Here is a 4,922-nt window from a genome sequence, read left to right as displayed (position 1 = left end):
TTTAGTGAAAAACGTTGTCTATTTCATTATTTTCTTATTAATAGACAATGTTTTTTCTAAAAATCGTTGTCTATTAGTAATTTTTACGGGTCAAAGACAACGTTTTATAAAAAGCGTTGTCTATTAGCCTTTTTTTTAGTGTCTACAACAACGTTTTTTAAAAAGTGTTGTCTATTGTTAAGTTCTCATCTAAATCTTGATTAATACAAACCGTTGGATCTAAGTAAGGAGAAGAAAACCCGAACCCTTCTCCCAACTCCTATCTTCCGATCGTTTTTGATCCCGAACCCTTCTCCCAACTCCTCATCTCACGCGACCTTCTCCATCCAACTCCTCTCCGGCAAGCCCCTCTCTGGCGAACCCCTCTTTGCGAACCACTCCTCCAAACTCCTCTCCGTCAAGACGGCGGGATTAATCTCTTCGCCTCCGTCGCCTCATTCACGCTTCCTTACACTGCCCAATCTCTTTGACCACACCTTCGTCAAGCGGCAGATCCCAGTGCTGAGGCGATCGACCACGACAGATCGACCCATCTTTTCGCCTCCTTCGCCCCCGACGTTGAGGCAACGTAACCACAGTAGTTCCCATTGTCTTCTGATATGCTACTGTAACCCTAATGATTCCTTGTCCTAGTACCTTTTAAGTTGTTCCTCAAAGTCTTGAAACTCCTTGTGAGAGTGATTTCATCTGGTATGCTACTGTAACTCCAATGACGTTGAGGCAGTGTGCTTTCGGAAGCTTCCTTATGGCATCTCAGATCAGCCTTTTCGGCCAGACAAAAAGCGGTTGTGATTGATTCGACCCATGCCTTTAGCCTTCAGTGTCCGAATGGTATACATTGATCTGAGAGATATGCCTTTGCACATTCGTAACCCTAATTAGAAACGTCGAGTTTGATACCGGAGTTGAGCGGCGAAAATGGTGAGCCGATTGAAAACCAACCTGTCCTCGTCCTCCCCTTGCACGATCTGAACGATTTCTGTTCGATTGTTTTGCAGACTTTCATGGCGCAGAAACGGCGGACACAACAAGCATGGTGGGGGTCACGTCAACTTCATCCGCTGCTCTAACTGCGGCAAGTGCTGTCCTAAGGTATCCTAGATTTCCATCTTTTCTCTGAATTAATCAACATTGATGTTTACTCGCAAGACAAAATTTCCCCTCCAAGAAGTTTGAATTTTTAGTGCTATTTTTTGTTCTGTTCGCGATTTTGATTCATCCTCGACTGCTACTGTACAACGAAGGACAAGGCTATCAAGAGGTTCCTCGTGAGGAATATAGTGGAGCAAGCTGCCGTGAGGGATGTGCAAGAGGCTTGTGCCTACGATGGTATTATTTCTTTATTTTTTTATTTTATTTTTTTGGATTATTTGGTTCAATACCTGTCATTGTTGGTGGCTAAAGGTTTTAAACAACTTGATACACACTTCCGAAGTTGTATATCAAAGTGCAGTACTGTGTGTCCTACGCAATCCACTCAAAGGTTGTCAGGGTGAGGTCTCGCACAGATAGGAGAAACCGAGAGCCACCACAACGCTTCAGACGTCGGGTACGATTTACCATGGATTTCTTTATTTTTACCTTCAAATTATTTATTTCTTAGTGGCCCTTGATGAATACGTCTTAATATCCATAAGTCCATAGTATCATTTTCTTACCTTGCTTCTAATCTTCTATGCTCTCTATGCAGAAAAAGCAGAGTGTTAATTATGCTTCACATGTCTTAAATAGGTGTTTTGATTTTTGTAATTGGAGTCGGGGAATGAAAAAACCAAAGCCATTGGGGTATAAATTATGTAATAGAAGTATTCATAAATAAATTTGATTTATTGTTTTAATTCAAACAAGGGAAGGAAATGTAGAAAAAAGGCTATGTGGATAATAGTACATGTATGTGTAATTACATATAACATATATTTTAATGTATATGTTTATCATTAATAATTTGCCTCTAATTTATAGGTTCCTCGACAACAAGATGCCAAACAATATGGTTACTATGTGATACGATTTATGAGACAAATTGTTGAAGAACTTGAAATTATCGAAAGAGATTCACTACGATCTATAGTAATGTTTAGTTGCTTATGTCTCAAATTATTTGAAATAAACTATTTAAAATATGTAAAGTCAATGTTGATTTTTTTTTCTCATTAATGTTCACAGTTCACACAAGCAGAGTATTCTCGAGAAGAAATTGATGAGGTGCGATCGGAGTTGGCAGAATGTATACAAGATCATATTTATGAGTAGGTGCGTTCAAGTTTATGTAAGTTCATTACCTTGTTTTAGCTAAGGTTTATGTAATTAAGTTCATTATCTTTAGCAAGAAGCAACTTTTTGCTTCTTTAGAATCCATTTTCAGCTATGAGATGCAATCTACCCTTGTTTGTTATTCTCAGTTTAATCTGTGATAAAGAGTCTTCTTGGTCAATCAATACATTTCTTATAATTCATTAACTGAATTATATAAACTGACCATAGGGGTTACATACCTCAGATTCATCTTCCAGCTCAAAATTGCAAAAGGTGTTAATTTAGTATATATCTTTATTTCTAGTATTAGTATAATGTTCAACTGTTTTTTAAAAGAGATGTGCTCCCATGAGATGTAATTGCCAGTAAATAAAATATTAAATTATACTAGAACACTAGATATTGCTTCAAGAAATTAAATGGTTTAGTTAATGCGAGTGACCAAATCCTGCTAACTGTGTGGATGTTTGTTTGGCGTTGCATGCTAAAGGTTCTTATTATTTGTTTGAATAGTTATTTATGGTTCTTTAATACACTGTGATTTAGACCTTTGTTTGGCGTTACATGTTGATGTTTGTTTGGAGTTGCATGCTGAGGCTGCCAAGCCTAATACACTGTGATTTAGACCTTTGTTGCTTATTATTTTGCTGTCATTTAACTGTCTGCTTCCGATTTTGTTTGGATATCCTTTTTAACGTTGCATGACATCATTTTGTTTGTTTCTGTAGGTTTGATGCTGTTATACACCTCGTTGGACTAAAACCTATTGGTGAAAGTTCATTTAGGAATACTTTTATTTGTCTAAACCCCTACTACACTTCGCTGGACATAGTTTATAATTACTTTTTCTTTATCTTGCAGTGAGAGTCTTCAATATTACTTTTTCTATAAAATGCTCCAGTTAGTTGTATCATTTTGACTTCCTAGTAAAATATATTTGATTTGTGAACAATAGTTTCTCTAGCTTATTAATTTTCACTGTTGCTTATTAGTGGCTTCTTATCAATCCTAGTGGCTAGTCGCTTGGATGTAGAAGCTCCAGTTCTAATCAACACAATGACACTCTAAAATGGATAAGTTCTATTTTGTACACAATCTAATTATCATTGGTGATTAGTCACTTAGGTGGAGATGCTCCAGTACTTAAACTCTAGATCATTTTTTTCCTACTTGGCTCAAGCCACATCAGCAGTAGTTAAAAAATTATAAGGGCAACAATTAAGCTGTAGCTCAGATACATTGGAGTACTTTCTTGTCTTCAGTTTGTTGCCCTTAATTCATGCTAAGCCATTATGGGTTCGGTCATCGACATGTGATGAATGGCATAATATTAAGTTTATTCTGCAAGCTTTCTGTAAGATTTTTGCAAGCTTTATGCAAGATTTTGGCAAGCTTTAAGTGTATCAAGCATATTAAACTAAAAATTCTACAAGCTTTCTTTAGGAAGTTGGCAATTTTCCACTATTGGTTAAACTCATATTCTAAACGTTTCATTTTAGCTTTCTTTCTACAAATACTATATGCATTTTAGAATGGAGAAATACTATATGCATTTTAGAATGGAGAAATTGTAAGCTTTCTCTGCATATTAGAAACTGCACAGTTTGAAGAATGCAGTTTAGAAACTGCATGCATTTTAGAATGCATATTAGAAACTGCATGCATTTTAGAATGCAGTTTGAAGAAACGTTGCCTTTCTGCAAGCCAAGCTTTCTTTCTGCAAGCTTTATTTCTGCAGTTTGAAGAAACGTTGCATTTCTGCAACAACAGTGCTTTTTACAAGAAAGTGTTTGCAGAGAAGAAAGCATTTCATTTCTGCAAGCTTTCTTTCTGCAGTTTGAAGAAACGTTGCATTTCTGCAAGCTTTCTTTCTTTCTTTCTTTCTGCAAGCATTTCATTTCTGAGTAGTGAGTTTTGGTTCATTTATAGAAAATAGCTAGTAGAAGTAATTTTTTGGTTCAAACTATTGACTGTAATTTTTTGTTTATATTTCAGGCCAACTGTTCAATCTGTTCAAAGCTCACAAAGATCCTAGACAAAATCCAATTGCTTATTCCTGTAATAGATTGAGAAAAACAAGCTACTTCTTCAGTATTATGGTAGTAATTACTGTACTGTTTTGTCCCGTTCTCAAGCCGATAATAATTTTTGAGTGTAGCTAGTAGAAGTAAACATATTGTTGGCTTCGAGGTGGGCTAGTTATTTTGTGCTCTTTTGTTTTATTTGTGAATATTACTATCTACTTTGAAACAGAATTAGTGTTAATTTTGATATTTACTAGCTTCTCATGTAATTAAATACTAATATTACTTCAATGTCAGAATTCTATTATTTTGATATGAGTTTAAATCATTAGTTGAGTTGATTATATGTAAAATTCGAATCTAGACATGGTAAAAGAAAAATAATAGTTTCATAAATATAAAAATAATGATTTTTAAATATTTTTTTTCTTTAAAACGACAACGCTTTTAAATCGTTGCAAAAAGCGTTGTCTTTGCATAAATCGACAACGCTTTTAAAGCGTTGCAAAAGCGTTGTCTTCTCTACAAACGACAACGCTTTAAAAGCGTTGTCGTTGAGCATATTTTTAACAACAGTGCCTTTAACAACGCTTTTTCAGGTACAAAGACAACGCTTTAAAAGCGTTGTCTATTAGCTTTTTT

The 4,922-nt window shown here is 35.4% G+C and overlaps 1 long non-coding RNA gene across 1 annotated transcript; it reads left to right on the top strand.

The window, feature by feature from the left end:
- The first annotated feature begins 1,034 nt into the window (after positions 1-1,034).
- LOC122027915 lies at positions 1,035-1,543 on the top strand. Its single transcript, XR_006124574.1, has 3 exons — positions 1,035-1,092; positions 1,245-1,329; positions 1,405-1,543. It is a non-coding gene; the product is annotated as an uncharacterized LOC122027915 (long non-coding RNA).
- Positions 1,544-4,922: the final 3,379 nt, after the last annotated feature.

This window comes from Zingiber officinale, chromosome 10A, assembly GCF_018446385.1.
Source record: "Zingiber officinale cultivar Zhangliang chromosome 10A, Zo_v1.1, whole genome shotgun sequence".
Classification (NCBI taxonomy): domain Eukaryota; kingdom Viridiplantae; phylum Streptophyta; class Magnoliopsida; order Zingiberales; family Zingiberaceae; genus Zingiber; species Zingiber officinale.
Note: the sequence above shows the minus strand (reverse complement) of the source record. Positions and strands in the feature narration are given on the sequence as shown.